Below are 18054 nucleotides of genomic sequence, written 5' to 3'. Positions count from 1 at the left end.
TAAATTATTTGAAAAAAATTAAATACCTTCATAATATTTAACATCTCACTCAGGAATATGGTATATCTATTTATATTCTCCTTTTATATCTCTCCATATATTTTCTAATTCTCTTCATATAGATAACACACAATTCTCTAATTTGTTTTTCACTGATTTCTTATTAAAGTTACTTATAAATTTGCCTAATTACTTTTGATGACACAGAATAAAATAATTTCACCATTATAATTTTTTCATCTTTGTAATTTGACTAAATTACTGCTGGTGAAAAGAAGCAGCTATTCATATTTTGTGTTTATCTTTGCATCTGGACATTTTCCTAACTTCTCTAATTAGTTTGAATGATATTTGTTAAAGTTTCTTGAGTCTTCTAGGCTGCCAAATCAATAATTTATAAAATATTTTCTCTTTAATAACTGTAGCTTATTTTCCTTAGCTTTATTATTGTTTTGCAAAATTACTAAGTGTAATTAAATAATAATGAAGATATTAAAGGTGGTATTTTGTTCCTGAATATAAACATATATATGTGTGTATATATATATTTCTGAAAATATATATTTCAGAATGCTGCCTCTAGATTTTGTTATTCATTGAAATGTTAAGGAAATTTCCTCCCTTGCTTATTTTCTAAGAAGACTTTCCTAAGGAATAGATATTAAATTTTGTTGAATAATTTTATAGCATCTGCAGGAACAATTATGTTGCTTTTCTCCTCTGACCTATTACTAATGGACAATATTAATAAATTTACTATTAATAAGTGAATCTTATATTCTCAGATTAAAAACTACATACTATTTTGGGAATATTATGTTTCTAATAAAGTAGTGTATTGTTTTCATTGGTTTATTTAAGATTTTTTACATTTATCTCTGAAGTGTCATTGTGGTAATGGTGACAGGGACCCACGTTCCCTATATTCTAGGGTCCTCTTACCAGGAATCGTTTTTTTAATGGGATTGGCTAGCATGTTATGATGTAAGTTCTATAAGAGCAGAGAGCCTTGTTTTGTTTTTTGTTTTGTTTTATTTTAATTGAAATGTAGTTGATCTACAATGTTGTGTTAATTCTGCTGTACAGGAAAATGATTCAGTTGTACATATATATGTAATCTTTTTTACTTTCTTTTTCATTATGGTTTATCACAGGATATTGAATATAGTTCCCTGTATATACAGTAGGAGCTTGCTGCTTATCCATTCTGTATTTACTAGTTTGCACCTGCAAACCCCAGTTTCCCACTCCTTCCCTTTCCCACCCACCTCCCCTTGGCCCCCACAAGTCTGTTCTTTCTGTCTGTGAGTCTGTTTCTGTTTCATAGATGAGTTCATTTGTGTCATATTTTAGATTCCACATAGGAGTGATATCATATGGTATTTGCCTTTCTCTTTTTGACTTGCTTCACTTAATACGGTTATCTCTATTTATATCAATGTTGCTGAAAATGGTATTATTTCATTCTTTTTTATGGCTGAGCAGTATTCCATTGCTTATATGTGGCACATCTTCTTTATCCATTCATCCATTGATGGACTTTTAGGTTGTTTCCATGTCTTGGCTATTGTGAATGGTTTTGCTATGAACATGAGGGTGCATGTATCTCTTTGAATTATACTTTTGCCAGTTATATGCCCAGGAGTGGGATTGCTGCATCATATGGTAATCCTTTTTTAGCTTTTTTGAGGAACCTCCATACTGCTTTCCACAGTGGCTATACCAATTTCCATTCCCACTGACAGTGTGGAAGAGTTCCCTTCTTTCCTTCTTTCCACGCTTCACACTGTCTCAGCATTTGTTATTTATAGAGTTTTTAATAATGGCCATTTTGACCGGTGTGAGGTGTTACCTCATTGTAGCTGTGTTGAGCATCTTTTCATGTGCTTGTTGGCAATCTGTATGCCTTCTTTGGAAATTTACGTCTTCTTCCAATTTTTTTGATTGGGTTATTTGGTTTTATGTGACTGAGTTGTATGTGCTGTTCATATATTTTGGAAATTAAGCCCTTATTGGTCTTATTGCAAATATTTTCTACTAGTCTGTAGGTTGTCTTTTCATTTTGTTTATAATTTCCTTTGTTGTACAAAAGCTTATAAGTTTGATTAGGTTCCATTTGTTTATTGTTGCTTGTATTTCTATTGCCTTGGGAGGCTGACCTAAGAAAATATTGGTACTGTTTATGTCAGGGAATGTTTTGCCTATGTTCTCTTCTAAGAGTTTTATGGTATCATGTCTTATATTGAAGTCCTTAAGCCATTTTGAGTTTATTTTTGTGTATGGTGTAAGGGTATATTCTAATTTCATTGATTTACATGCAGCTGCCTGACTTTACCAATACCATTTGCAGAAGAGACTGTCTTTTCTCCATTGTATATACGTGCCTCCTTTGTCAGAGATTAATTGCCCATAGATATGTGGGTTTATTTCTGGGCTGTATTCTGTTCCCTTGATCTGTCTGTCTGTTTTGTGCCAATCCCAGGTTGTTTTGATCACTATGTGCATGCATGCTAAGTGGCTTCAGTCGTGTCCAACTCTTTGTGACCCCATGGGCTGTAGCCTGCCAGGCTCTTCTGTCTGTGGGATTCCTCAGGCAAGAATACTAGAGTGAGTTGCCATGCCCTCCTTCAGGGGATCTTCTAATTCCAGGAATTGAACCCGCATCTCTTATCTCTCCTGCATTGGCAGGCATGTTCTTTACCAGTAGTGCCACCTAGAAAGCCCATGATTACTGTAGCTTTGTAGTATTGTCTGAAGTCTGGGAGGTTTATGCCTCCTGTTGTGTTCTTTTTCTTCAAGATTGCTTTGGCAATTCTGGGTTTTTTAATAGAGGTCTTTGTTTCATTTGCTGATGACTCATTTAAGACCTTAGAAGTATACCTGATACAGAATTGGTATTCAATTAAATACTTGTCGAATGGATTAATGAATTCTCTGTTTTACTGATATTTACCTTCTTCAGTCATTTTATACTTGACATACATTCTTTGTTTCTTTATTTTGAGTCTTTACCTAAGGAACTGAAATAAAACATAGAAATTCAGATATCATATGTACACATTTTCTTCCTGATGAGTATGAGCATGGTGTACTTGTTGAGCCTTTAAATGCTAGAAGATATCCTTCTGTTACCACAGGAATGGAAAAATAGCTGTTTGTGCAAAATTTTGCCATCAAAATTATATACTATATGTTCCATTATTTTCTGGTACTTAGCATTGCTGGGGAATAGTGTGAAGCTGACATCTGTTTATTTGCCTGTTCTTTTCTTTAAAGCCAGGATGCTTTATTACTAACTTTTAAATACAATGACAAAAATACTACATTTGTTTTTTAAAAACCTACATATATAGGCACTGTGTTAGTTGCTCAGTCATGTCCAACTTTTTGCGACCCGATGGATTGTAACCCACCAGCCTGCTCTGTCCATGGGGTTTTCCAGGCAAGAATACTAGAGTGGGTTGCTATTTCCTTCTCCAACGAATCTTCCAGACCCAGGGATTGAACCCGGGTCTCCCACATTGCAGGCAGTTTTTTACCATCTGAGCCACCAGGGAAGCCATATGTGCACTATATAAAGTAAAAATCCCTCTACTTAGTCCTTCTATTTCCCCAGCACAGAACTCGTTCAAAATAACCTCACTCCTCAGATATAGCTTCTCTACCAGTTGTTTTTTCCTCTAGATTTGTTTTATATATATTATATGGATAGGTATTTTCTTCTTTCTGAAATGAGATTACACTCTTGTAACCGGTGCCTGAAAGAGAACTCCAAAAACATTTTGGAATAGAGACTGCCATTTTCTTCTCCATCTAGATGGCACAGAAATTAGCAACGAAACGAATTTTCTTGACTCACTGCTTGAAAAGCCCTTCCTGATTGTGTAAATATTAGAGGAGTAGGCACATGTCACCCTGAGGAAAAGGCATTGTAGGTATTTTTGTGTCTTTACCAAAACTGCCTTTTCTCATTGTCCCTAGGTATGTGGACATTATCTGGTCTTTGAGTGGAAAGTGGAAAATTTTACGTGGGGCCCATGAAGCCCCATTTAATTGAATGGATGGAAGCTTCAACCTCTTCTCATTCAAGAATCAACCTTACTAAAATCTCAGAGGTGGATTAAGATGGTCCCACCTAGCACAAGGATCCCAAAATAAACAAAGAAGAAAATTTGAGTTTCCAGAAGATTAGGAAGTAATATATGTATGACAAAGCTGGAGAGGGAAAAGAGCCCCAGCAATCTATCAGGAGGTTAAGATAGAATACCATAGTACACAGGTTCCCCACCATTGATAAGCACCTAAAGAGGGAGAATGGCCAATATATTTCTAGGAACAATGATACCTTCTATGAAATTTGAGCATGTTTTCAATAAGACTGTAATTACCTTCTATATTCTGCTTTATTGATTATGCCAAAGCCTTTGACTGTGTAGATCACAATAAACTGTGGAAAATTCTTCCAGAGATGGGAATACCAGACCACTTGACCTGCCTCTTGAGAACCCTATATGCAGGTCAGGAAGCAACAGTTAGAACTGGACATGGAACAACAGACTGGTTCCAAATAGGAAAAGGAGTACGTCAAGGCTGTATATTGTCACCCTGCTTATTTAACTTATATGCAGAGTACATCATGAGAAACACTGGGCTGGAGGAAGCACAAGCTGGAATCCAGATTGCTGGGAGAAATATCAATAACCTCAGATATGCAGATGACCCCACCCTTATGGCAGAAAGTGAAGAGGAACTCAAAAGCCTCTTGATGAAAGTGAAAGAGGAGAGTGAAAAAGTTGGTTTAAAGCTCAACATACAGAAAACTAAGATCATGGCATCTGGTCCCATCACCTCATGGCAAATAGATGGGGAAACAGTGGAAACAGTGTCAGACTATTTTTCTGGGTTCCAAAATTACTGGAGATGGTGATCGCAGCCATGAAATTAAAAGATGCTTACTCCTTGGAAGGAAAGTTATGACCAACCTAGATAGCATATTCAAAAGCAGAGACATTACTTTGCCAACAAAGGTCTGTCTAGTCAAGGCTATGGTTTTTCCAGTAGTCATGTATGGATGTGAGAGTTGGACTGTGAAATAAGCTGAGCGCCGAAGAATTGATGCTTTTGAACTGTGGTGTTGGAGAAGACTCTTGAGAGTCCCTTGGACTGCAAGGAGATCCAACCAGTCCATTCTAAAGGAGATCAGTCCTGGGTGTTCTTGGGAAGGAATGATGCTGAAGCTGAAACTCTAGTACTTTGGCCACCTCATGCAAAGAATTGGCTCGTTGGAAAAGTCTCTGATGCTGGGAGGGATTGGGGACAGGAGGAAAAGGGGATGGCAGAGGATGAGATGGCTGGATGGCATCACCGACTCAATGGACGTGAGTTTGAGTGGACTCCAGGAGTTGGTGATAGACAGAGAGGCCTGGCGTGCTGCAATTCATGGGGTCGCAAAGAATCGGACACAACTGAGTGACTGACCTGAACTGAACTGAGCTCTAAAATTTAAATAGAAATCTGTTAAATAAAATAACCTAGTTTTTGGTACTTCAGGATATGAAAGAAGAGGAAAAGAATCCATTGCAAACCCCAAAGTGAAGAAAAGCTATCAGGGGCAGGCTATGATGAGGAACTGATGAATGGACTCATCTGAACGTAAGCCCTCCATGGAAATCTAAGAGATTATACTAGTGGCAGAGGTAGATGTAATTAATACTTTGTACAGTATTGAGATAGCTGCACGAACCGTCTTATTTTGATATTATGAAAAGTGTAGGTCTCAAAAGATGGGAGAGTTTGGAGAGCATCAGTTTACAAGTACTTGACTACAAATGATTCTCATCTGTCCTAATAGGTATAGTGAACAGCCTCTAGTAGGGCCCCGGTGACCCCACTTCCTTGTATCATCCCTCCCCTTGATTGTGGGCTTAACTTAGTGATTAACTTCTAGTGAATAAAATGCAGCTAGAAGGTGATGGAATGTTACATCCAAGATTAGGTTATGAAAGGACTGTGGATTTCATTTTAGGCATTCTCTGTTACTCATCCTGAGGCAGGCAAGCTGCAGTGTTGTAAACTGCCCAGTGGGGAGACCCACCTGGCAAGGAATTGAGGGAGGTCTCCAGCCAATAGTCAACAAGAAACTAAGGCTCTCAGTTCAACAGCTTACAAGGAACTGAAGTGTGCAAACAGCAACATGAGTGTGCTTGGAAGGAGATTCTTCCGTTAAGCTTTCAGATGAGAACGTAACCCTGATTTATGGCTTGACTACAACTTCATGAGAAGTCTTATGCCAGAACCTAACTAATACCTGGATTCCTGAACCATAGAGACTGTGAAAAACTAAATGTGTGTTGTAAGTTGGTGAGTTTGGAGGGTAATTTGTTATGCAACGACAGATAATTAATTCAGTTAGAAAAATAATCAAATGTGTGTCACAAATAGTTGATTGTTTGGGCAAAGATTGATTTGGGATTCTGCATGGAATCAAATGTTTAATCAAGTCAGAGTTAGGAAATACAACGATATGTTCAAGGATGCATCATCATACAGAGCAGTAAGCCATGGGATATTATAACAAACCATCCATTTCCATGATTCCACTGGCTTCTTAAGATATGTATATAAATATGTTTTAGAAGAGACAAAGGCTTTGGTGGAGCCTAGTGAGACAACCCTGACTTGTCTTTCCTCCCCTCCCAATGACATCCCATGAAAACACAAAGTTACATAGGAATATTGGTCAAAAATCCAGTAGATCCCAAGGAAAGCCACTAATCAGAGTACAGAGGGGGCCTTAAATGAGAATGCCTAGCAGTCCAGGGCTTTCACCTGCCAACAGCTGCAGAAGAGCCACTGTCCTTGCACTCCTCCCCCTCCCAACCCCATACAGTGGTCTCCTCATTAATAAGTCTCTTTCTGCATACTTTTAGGGAATTCAGTTTCCAGGATTCAACATAGCTGATGGCATATGTAGACAGATGGTGGAGCAATGTATCCAGAGATATCAAGTTGATAGCATAAAAGAATAGAGACAGAAAGCACTGAAGCCTCCTTGCTCTGATCAGTACTTTTTTTTATTATAGCCATAGGCTGTTACAAGGTACTCTCAATGTTTTCCATCCTTACATTTGTCATGTTATAATCCTAAAAATTAATCAGTCTTCAAATACATAATTGCAGTGTTCTAGTCTATTTTTAATCTGTGATTTTATATAATATTCACATTACAAGTCTATTTCTAGAATCTGCCTGCAACAGGGCCTGGTCAGTCAGATGATGTGGTTTTGCAGTTTGCAAAGCAAACTCTAGGTTCTAGACTGCCTGGGTTTGAGTGCCATTTCTCCTGCTTACTGGCTGTGTCACTTTGGGCAAGTGACTTAATCTCTCCAGGCTTCAGCCTCCTTACTTTTAAGATAGAGATAATAATAGCACTTACCTGAGAGCATTATTCTGAGGATTCAGTGAGTTATTCTTTATAAATTGCTTAGACAGCAACATCTCCACAAATGGGTTTGCTCTGTTAGCCATTAGTTTCATCATAGAACAGCAAATGCTGGGGGAGAGTAGGGGTGTTGGTGGACAAGAAAAGAAACCTTCAACTTCCTCAGTACAGAGAAGTTCCTTTGCCTCAGGAGTCAGCCTGACCCAGAAACAGTGTTAGTGGTGTGACATACAGCTGTTTCACATTCCCTGAAAATCCCAGATTAATATTAATACTCATGAGGTGGTTTCTGGAGGCCCAGACTTGGACCTGCTTCCACCTTAGTCCTGTTGGGCCTTATTTCATACATATTCACTCAGACAAGTATGGCTTAAGCAGGGGGAAAAGTCAGCTTATTGGTCCTTTGTTTTTTATTTTATGGTTCTGTCTTTTCTTTTGGAAAACAAATAATTTATTCTCTTGCCCCTCAGGGAGCAGAGCAGGTCCTACACTGAAAACAACTGTCTATGGAAAAAAGGACAACAGTTTTTTTTCAGACAACAGTTCTTCTAAAAAAACATCATCTCTTCAGTAGAGAAAATCAAGCTTGCTTGCTATTTTCTCAATACTCTAAAAACAAACCAAAGACAGCTCATGAGACTGGTAGTTTTCTTGTGATTATCCTTATCTCAAGCTTCATAGTGAATGGAATCCTCCCTCCAGGAGTAGGGATGGAGGCCCAAGTACTGAGTAGCAAGAGGCATGAGACACTCCCCACCCCCCCAGCCCCCTTGCCCCACCTCAGGCGTGTTCTCTGGGATAAACTCTGCTAACTTGAAGGAAGACCTCTGGTTTGAGGTTGGGCTGAGAATTCTGCAGAGCATTCCCTTCTTCTAAAGAACTCCCTTCTCACTGGACTAATCAACACACATAAGCCTATGCTTGTGTGCACGTACTATTCTGCATTTCACAGTTACTCCCTTACAGTTTGTGTATTTGTGTGTGCACACACACTCTGCTCTCCTATGAATGTATCTCTGAGACACATTCACACATACATGCACATGGTGGTCATGTCCAAGGTGTTAGTGTCAGAATCACGGAGGGGTGAGGGGCTTACATCAGTTCAGAAAAGGAAGCTTCGTAATAAATTATGATCAGAGTAAAACTGAGACACAGTCCTTCTCAACTCCTTTGGCAAGATTCATGAGGTACAGTGCTAGGCCAGGAATAGCTCCCTGCAGGGATTTAATGTTTATCTTTAAAGTCAGTTGTTTGAAGTCTTATCAATTTGAGGCAAGCAATATCTACCTGATTCTGAGATATAAGAATAGGAGCGAAAGATGAATTTCAGTCATCAGCCAGTCAACATGCAGTTAACTGATGCCTGCTGTGGCCCAGGCAGTACCCTGAACACTAGGAGAGAAAGATGATTGAAACACAATTCCTACCCGTCATAGTAATATGGAAGATGAGACTAACACACAGAAAGCAGACTACTCCAAGATCAATGTTACACTGTCAGTGTCCAAAAGGACCTTATCTCATCAAACACATTAATTTTAGCAGTGGGTCGCTGATGTCCACAAGGTCACTTTCTTATGGCCATACAACCAGGTAATAAATGAATGTTTCTTGATGAAATTACTTTCTCCATCCTTCTGCATTGTTCTGTAATTCTACAAAAAAACTTTACATAACCCTGTGTTTTAGCCAGGTACCACCTGTCTGTCCTTCCCTAATCCAGGATTGTGAGTTGCCACAAGATGGGAACCTGATCTTAGACACTTTCAAAGCTCACCGTGACTGACAGAGTCATCATTATCCATAAGGTGTGCAATTCGTCAGCCTAAAGTGATCTGAAATAGTCTGGGTGATATTGCCCTTGGCCCAGGGCTCCATTCATTACACAAAGAAGCAGCACAGACAGTAAAGAACTAAATCCTGGATACAAACTCAAGGTAAAATGCTTCAACCTTGTCATAAAAATTACAGGTATATGTCCAGGCCCTTCTGTTTTCTTATCCATTTTGACCTCAGTTCTTGTATAATTTTACAGACAAAGGTAATGCATTCTCATTTCAGCCAGCAGGAAAAAGGTCAGGTTCCTCAAGTGCGTTTGACTCTTCATATTCAAAGACAGAACCATTGAAAGGTTTTGGTATATTTCTCCTAAGGGTTTTTAAAATTTATGCCAAGTCACCCAATCATCAAATATTGATTTCAACAAGAATTTAAAAAAATAGCCTGCTCTTTGCCAAATACTAGGCAAATAGTTGGCTAGAAATTTGCTTAGCTGAATTATTGAACACTTTAGGCTCAGAAAAAAATAAAAAACAACAGTTATTTTCCTTGTGCTACTGTGACAAATTGCCACAACCTTCGTGGCTCAAAACAATAGAAAATTATTCTTTCACATTTATAGATGCTGGAAGTCCAAAAACAAGTTGTCAGCACAGCCACACTCTTTCTGGAAGTGCTAGGGAAGAATCCTTCCTTCCTTCTCCTAGTTTCTGGTAGCTCCTGACAATTCCTTAGCATTCCTTGACTTATCAATGCAGTACTCCAGACTCTGCCTCTGTCATTTCTGTATCTGTCTGTGCATTCTCTCCTCTGCTTAGAAGGAGCCCACCCTAAATCCAGGATGGCTTCCTTTCTAGATCTTAACTAATTGCATCTGCAAAGACCTTGTTTCCAAATAAGGTCACATTTTTAGGCTCCAGGTGGGTATGAATCTTGGGGGGACACCATTCAACAGCTGTCATTGCACTTTGCTTGCTGGAGTCTGCATTGTGGACCGATAGTAAATGAGCTGACAGTGGAGGGAAGCTTACCTTTGTTTCCATGAATGAGTTCCTCCCGTCTGACTTCTGATTCTTCACAGTCTTACGCTCTGTCCTGTGTATCCAGACCCATACTGCTCACTAGGATTCTGAACTCCTGATTCACATGATTCTTTTTTTTTTCCTGCCACTTTATTTGTATTTGTAATGGAAGGATATTGTTTTACAGATTTTTGTGGTTTTCTGTCACACATCAACAAGAATAAGCCATAGGTATACCCATGTCCCCTCTCTCCCATCTCCCTCCCCATCCCACCCTTCTAGATTGTCACAGAGCCCCTGTTTGAGTTCCCTGAGACATACAGCAAATCCATTGGCTGTATATTTTGCATATGGTAATGTAAGTTTCCATGTTACGCTCTCCATACAGCTTACCCTCTCCCTCCTCCTCTCCGCCCCCATCCATAAGTCTGTTCTCTATGTCTGTTTCTTTATTGCTGCCCTGAAAATAAGTATCAGTATCATCTTTCTAGATTCCATATATATGCATCAGTATATGATATTTATATTTCTCTTTCTGACTTCACTCTGTATAGTAGGCTCTAGGTTCGTCCACCTCATTAGAACTGACTCAAATGTGTTCTTTTTTATGGTTGAGTAGTATTCCATGTATATATGTACCACTGCTTCTTTATCAGATGATTCTTTTACATATGACACTGGTTGTCATGTGTTTGCCAAGCTACTGACCTATGCTCTCATGAGTACCCTGGCCCATCTGGACCTGAGTATTGCCCTTATTTCATTCAAAAAATATTCACTGGACACTTCCAAGTGTCAGCCACTGTCTTGAATGCTGGATTCTCGGCAATAACAGACAAGGTCTGTACCCCCATGAGGAATAAGGGATGGAAATAAGCCCAAAAGCAAACAGATAGTGGGTGCCCTAAATAGTATCTGACACATAATTGTTGTTCAGTGAGTATTTGTGGTTTGACAGAATGACTGGGAAAGTTTCTGGTAGTGACAGTGATATGAAGGAAATAGATTTAATGTGAAATAGAACATTTAAATAAGGTCAATATAGAAAGTTTCTCTAAGAATATGTTGATTAAAGTGAAGTGTGAAGAAAAGGAAGGGGCTAGCTGGGGAGAAGGTATGTCTAAGGTAGAGGAAAGAACAAGTGAGTTCTGAGAGAATATCACTGAATTGAGAACAAACAGGGGGTGGGGGGTAGAAATAGAACAATTTGACAGAGGTAAACTGAGCAAAAGTGAAAGTGTGAGTTGTTCAGTCATGTCCAACTCTTTGCAGCACCGTGGATTGTAGCCTGCCCAGCTCCTCTGTCCATGGAATTCTCCAGACAAGAATACTGGAATGGGTTGCCATTCCTTTCTCCAGGGGATCTTCCCAACCCAGGGATCGAATCCAGGTCCCCTGCATTGCAAGAAGACTCTTTACCATCTGAGCCACTCTGGACCTCCAAACTGAGTAAGGGGAAGATAATTCACGATGGTGTCAAAAAGGAAGAGGGAAGCTTGGTTATACACTGGAGATCAGACAGAGAAGTTTGGGCTTACTTTCCAAGGCAACTGGAAGCCATTTGAGGTTTAAGCGATGAATCAATCTGATTTAACTCATGAATTGAAAGATTGCTGTAACTACTCTGAGGAGAAAATACTGTCAGAGGCAAGATTTGAGGAAGGAAGACAGTTTAGGAAGTGCATCAGTTAGAATGTTTTTGCACATAAACAGGTCATCGGTATAAAAGATATTGATCCCTTCAGTCCTTAGTGTAACCAGGAAAGGACAGGGCTGGCCAAAGCCACAAGGTTGGTCTATCTACAAATAGATCCATCCATTAACCTGAATAGATAGCATCATTTTCTGTGTGACACGATGTGAACAACACTGGAAAGTACTGCTCTAAAGAATATTTTTCATGTTTTCTGTCTATGCAGTTTCTTTTATACACTCTGTGTCTGGAGAATTTCTCACTGTGGCACCCAGTCTCTGAGATGTCTTTCAATGATCCCCAAATCCTGGTATTTACACTGCCGTGTAGTCCCCTCCCACACCGTACCAAGGTTTAGTTTCTGTAAGTAACAGAACATGACAGAAGTCACTTCTAAGATTAGGTAGTAAAAGAGTGCGGCTTATATCTTGCCCTCTATCTCTCTTGGGTCACTCACTCTGGGGTAGCCAGCTGCCATGTCTTGAGAATATCCAGGTATCCCTGTGGAGAGCCCACATGGCAGGGAACTAAGATTTCAGCCAGCCAATAGCCAACCAGCAAACCTTCTTGAAAGCAGCCCCAGTCAAGCCTTCAGGTGATATAGCCCTGGCTTGACTGCAACCTCATGAAAGACCTTGAAACACAACCACTCAGCTAAGTTGCCCTCAGGTTCCTGAGCTCAGAAACTATGAAATACCAAATGTCAATTGTTTTAAGTTGCTACGTTTTGGGCTGATTTGTTACATAGCAATAGATAACCAAGGCATCCCCACTCTGAGCCCTGCCACTCCAAGGTGGAAGCCAGAAACTCTTTTTACTTGCTTCTCTTACAGCTGGGGTGAAGGCAAGTGGCCTGAACTTTGCCAGTCTAACCCCTCTGACCCAGTTCAGGAAATGATGACATGAAGGAGAACTGATTCTGGGATATGTGGTGGAGGGAGATTCAGCTTCGAGAGGAGCTAGTGCTAACTCTCAAGCCCAGCCTTAGTCTCTGTGGTCTGCTTTGTCTGCCCCAGGGGTGGCAGAAGTGGTAAGGTGTCCATTGAAGCTGTCCGCTGATGTCTCATGGATAGTGTCCTTGGATTCCAAATCTGATGCACTCCAACTCTAGGACATTCTTTCACACTTAAAAACTATTTAGTGGGCTGTGTTGTTGGCAACTAGGAACTCAGATGGACACAGAAGTCTTTGAAATCAAGAAGACACTGCCTCAGAGTGGCTTAGATAATGTGGAAATGAATTGCCTCCTATCACAAAAAGGCTGCAGAGGTATGCCATCAAGACTCTGGGTCCACTTATCTAGAACTTTAGAGGCTGCGCCCTTCTCTCAAAGTGCATTCCATCCTCCCTGGCTGGTCACAGTTTGGCTGTGGCATTTCTGGTCATCAGATTAGACACAACAATGTCCAGAGGTTGAAGGAGGCTATATTTTCCTGTATCCCTTTTGTAAGAGTGAAGAACCTTATTCAGGAGCCTTCCATAAACTTTCCTTCATGTCTTATTGGCCATAATGTGATCAGGTGCTCCATCCTTAAGCAGTCACTGCTTTAGGAGAATGGAATACCACTGTTGCCTTGGATTAATTAGGTTCTACCTCCAGGATCTGGGGATGGAGCCAGACTCCCTTAAAGCACCTGGCCAGAAGAAAGAAGGTGGCTACATGAAAAACATTAGAGCTTTCCTAGAGATTCTAGATTCTGAGTAAACAAGTGACAGTCTATTATTGGAGGTTATTACAGTGTCCAGGCAGGAGATTGCAGTGGTTTACATTAGAATAATGGAGGAGGGAACAGAGAGAAGAAAACAGATTGGGATATATTACATACTTAGAAGCAATAAACTTTGCTGGTGGGTTGAATCAGGAAGAGAAACATGGAGAAGAGATAAAGGGAATGATGCATTCATTACTTTATACCTGAGCATTTAAATATATAATTTAATTATAGGAGGCAGGTTGGGAAGAAACAGGTAAGGATGAAGTTGCACCTTTAAATGGTTTCCAAGTTAGACAGTTTCACATATGAGTTTAGAGATGAAAGGGAAATCGTCGATGGAGATAGGAACTTGAGAATCATATAGAGAGAACCCTATATAACTTTAAAACCCTACCACCAAATGAAATGCCTTGAGGAAAAGTATAATAAGACAGTAGAAGTCCAAGAACCCAGCTCAGGCCAGGGAGAACAGCTGGAGGCCAGGAAAAAGAGGAGATGTCAGTAGAGAAGAATAAAATTGAGTAGCCTGGGGGAAAGAAAACGGAGATAGACCTCAGAGTTCAGGGGATGGTTCCAGTCATTGTCCTGTAGCCTCTCCTGTCCTGATTATTCCCTTCTACCCTACTCCATCCCCAGATGTCTGTGTTTGAAGATAACAACCATCTTCTGCATTTTAACGTGCATCTGCATTTGAAGTTTTATGTAATAGATTTAAGTGAGTTTCACTCCCAGTTGAGCCTAAAAAAATCACTGGAGATTGAAGGAAAATAGGAACATAATTGAGGAGAAAAAAAAACACTTTGGAAAACATGTCTCCTTTTTCTTTCTTGAATAATATATTCAAAACATTTTTCTCATAACCCACAAAACAAGCATTGAATATATCTTTTACTACCTGCAAATATTTTAAAATTTAAACAAATGAAGACTAACTCTTACTATTTTATTGAGGCAATATCTTTAAAGCAGTGATTATTTTGCAGTTATTGAAGAGGAGGAAAACTTATGTCCAGTTAGAGGAAACTTTCTGCAAAATCTCAACTCTGGTGAGTTGAGGTCTCTGCATTGGAGGAAGGCAATTCTAATTCCTACACAAAAGGTCAAAGTGGAGAAGAGAAGTAGCAAAAGAATGCAGACCAGGACATCAGTGGAGAGATCCAGACCACAGTGGGAGCTCTAGTTTATTACTCGGGTGGGACTGGGTTAGCAGAATAATAAGAGCATAGGGTGTTTTGCTTGTAGTTTATCATGTAATCACCTGGGCTTTAATCAGTTCTTTAGTAAGCTTATATAATTTTAGAGTGTGGATTTGGTTTTCCTGTAGTTACCCAGAGGGATCATAAGAGGCTCTAAGAATGTATTTTATGTAGTGTTAAGTCGAGTCTGGCTCTTTTCGACTCCATGGACTGTAACCTGCTAGGCTCCTCTGTCCGTGGGATTCTCCAGGTAAGAATACTGGAGTGGGTTGCCATTTTCTTCCCCAGTAGATCTTCCTGACCCAGGGATTGAATCCGTGTCTTCTGTATTGGCAGGCGGAGGATCCATTACCATTGAGCCATGTGGGAAGCCAATAAGAATGTATATAAAATTTAAAAATCCTGCCAGGCAACTCTGAAATGAAATTCATTGGGAGCATACTGTGTGATAGTCAAATTTCAGTCTTTGGAATCTCCCTAGCACAGATTTGAATCTTAATTCCATTACTTGCTAGCTGTGTGACCTTGAGCAGGTGACTTGTGCCTCAGAGTTTGTGTTCCCATCTAAAAGTCACGATGATAATAACAGTATCTATTTCAAGTGGTTAATTCAGTTAGACAATAAAGCATACCAGACACTATGTACTGCAGAGCAACTACTCAATAAGTGTTGAATGGCCAGTCTGGAAAGACCACATGGGACGTAATGCAGATTGATCAGACCCTATGCATCCTCATACGCAGGAAACGAAATCCAGGGGTAGGTCTGACTGCATCCATCAGAGCTGGTGAAAGCACAGTGCCTGTGCTGCTCTTTTGGCCATTTGGGCCCTTCAGCCTTAGCACGTGGATCCTGTGCTCTCACTTGAACCCACTGTACCCACCTGCAGAGGAGGACTGGGCTCAGGAGTCACATTAGCCCATCACTACTACTGATCAGCTGTGTGACCTCAGGAAGGCTACTTAATTTTAGTGTTTATGGTACCTCAGCTGAAAAGTAAAGATAGTTAATAATAATGCCCTTCTTATAGGCTTGTTATGCAGATCATGTGAGCTAATCTCTTTAAAGAAGGGCTTTCCAGGTGGCACTAGTGGAAAAGAACCCGCTTGTCAGTTAAGGAGATGTAAGAGATGTGGGTTCGATCCCTGGGTTGGGAAGATTCCCCTGGAGGAGGGCATGGCAACCCACTCTAGTACTCTTGCCTGGAGAATCCCATGGACAGAGGAGCCTGGCTGGCCACGGTCCTTAGAGTCACAAATAAAAACAACTGAAACGGCTTAGCACGTAGCATTTAGAGTATTTCTAGAGTTTCTGGCACATAGCATGAGCTAAAAATCTATAGTAAAGATGATAGGAATATGATAATTGTTAATAATAATTTTCAAATGGACCCCTAGAATGACAAAATCTACTTTGCTGCCTGAAAAAAAGCTTTGCAGAATAGATTTATGAAAAGAAAATGAGAAGAAGAAAATTAGGAGCAGATAGATTCAAGATGGGAAAGAGAAGTCAAGAAAGTATAAGCACTGCTAAAAGGATGAAGTTTTGACTAATGAATGTAAGAATAAGAAAGCTTAAAAAAAAAAAAGAAAGCTTAATATGGAAATTTAATATTCAACCCTGAAATTTTATCAAAAAACTCTTGCATTAAGTGATCCCCAATAGACATTTGAAAAAAATAGGTATTTGATTAATTGATTGGTTAATTAAATGTGACTAAGTACTAATCTCTTTAGCTGATAATCTGAAAGCTGGTTCTTTGGACAAACTGTTGTTGTTCTGTGCTCAGTCATGTCCGACTCTGTGACCCCATAGCCACAGTCTCCTCTGTCCGTGGAACTCTGCAACCCCATGGACTATGGCCTGCCAGGCTCCTCTGTCCATGGAATTTTCCAGGCAAGAATACTAGAGCAGGCTGCTATTTCCTTCTCCAGGGTATCTTTCCAACCCAAGGATCGAACCTGTGTCTATTGAGTCTCCTGCATTGGCAGGTAGATTCTTTACCACTGCAGCACCTGGGAAGCCCCTGGGACACAGTGAGGGCTGAGAAAAACATGTGGTCTCCGTGATGCTCTTACCACATTTTGTACAAATCTCTACACATGAATTAGGCTAAAGGCAATAAAATGGATGCTTCTGTGTGTGTGTGTGTGTGTGTGTGTGTGCGTGTGTGCGTGTGCATGCATGTATGTATGTATGTGTATACTCAGAGATTTTTGTCAAAACTATTTGTTGCTAAGCAAAGATCATGAAAGGGATGCTGAAATTCTTCTTTAAGTGCTTAATACCTTAATTAAGGTATAAATATCCACACTGACCTTAATAAGCAGGCACCGGAGTCCAGGTCAGCCTACTCTACACCCATTTTCGGCACTGAGGAGGGAAGGAAGCTTACTGTGGAAGATAATGAAAGGGGTGGGTTATATGGAATCTTTTCTTCTGGCCCTTCTTCAGGTAACTGGACATTCCATGACCACTGTGACACAATCTAGCCGATTTTGGACTCCATCATCTTCTCTTTTTCCTGCGTCCAGAGTCATTCTTAACAGTTTCCCAGACCTGTCCAGGGTGAACAACATCAGCCACTTTGAAAGGCAGCTCCAGGGATGCAAAATGTATTTTTTTTTAAAGTTATTTGGTGACGGAGGGTCCTAAGGTCCAAGTTTCTCTCTGTGAGCACAAATCTGACCTCTGCTCTCTCTGACCTCATTCTGAAAAGCTGAACAAATGGAGAACCGTGAGCATCTAAGAGTGGGGGAGTGCCAAGTCCTCTGACCCAGAACATCGCCTTCTGCTCCTTTCAGTATATCCTTTTATGGTGTATCTGTTAAATATGTGCTCTTGTGCTCAGTTGCTCAATCGTGTCTGACTCTCTTCGACCACATGGACTATAGCCCGCCAGGCTCGTCTGTCCATGCGATTTCCCAGGCAAACGTACTGGAGTAGTTTGCCATTTCCTTCTCCAGGGACCTTCCCGACCCATGGATCGAACCCAAGTCTACTGCATTGGCATGTATGCATGTTCAGTTACTCAGTCACTTCCAACTCTTTGTGACCCCATAGACTATAGCCTGCCAGGCTCCTTCATCCATGGGATTTTTCAATCAATACTGGAGGGGGTTGCCATTTCCTTCTCCAGGGAATCTTCCCAGCCCAGGGATTGAGTCTCCTGCGTCTCCTCCATTGGCAGGCAGATTTTTTACC

The 18054-nt window shown here is 40.3% G+C and overlaps 1 long non-coding RNA gene across 1 annotated transcript in view; it reads right to left on the bottom strand.

Moving 5' to 3' along the window:
- The window catches only part of LOC139187312 (uncharacterized), a 43885-nt gene extending 26606 nt beyond the window's left edge, over window positions 1-17279 (bottom strand). The window contains exon 1 of the long non-coding RNA XR_011570867.1: window positions 17169-17279. This is a non-coding gene — a long non-coding RNA (uncharacterized lncRNA). The remainder of the gene's footprint in view (window positions 1-17168) is intronic.
- Window positions 17280-18054: the final 775 nt, after the last annotated feature.

This window comes from Bos indicus, chromosome 15 (genome assembly GCF_029378745.1).
Source record: "Bos indicus isolate NIAB-ARS_2022 breed Sahiwal x Tharparkar chromosome 15, NIAB-ARS_B.indTharparkar_mat_pri_1.0, whole genome shotgun sequence".
In the NCBI taxonomy this organism is placed as follows: domain Eukaryota; kingdom Metazoa; phylum Chordata; class Mammalia; order Artiodactyla; family Bovidae; genus Bos; species Bos indicus.
Note: the sequence above shows the minus strand (reverse complement) of the source record. Positions and strands in the feature narration are given on the sequence as shown.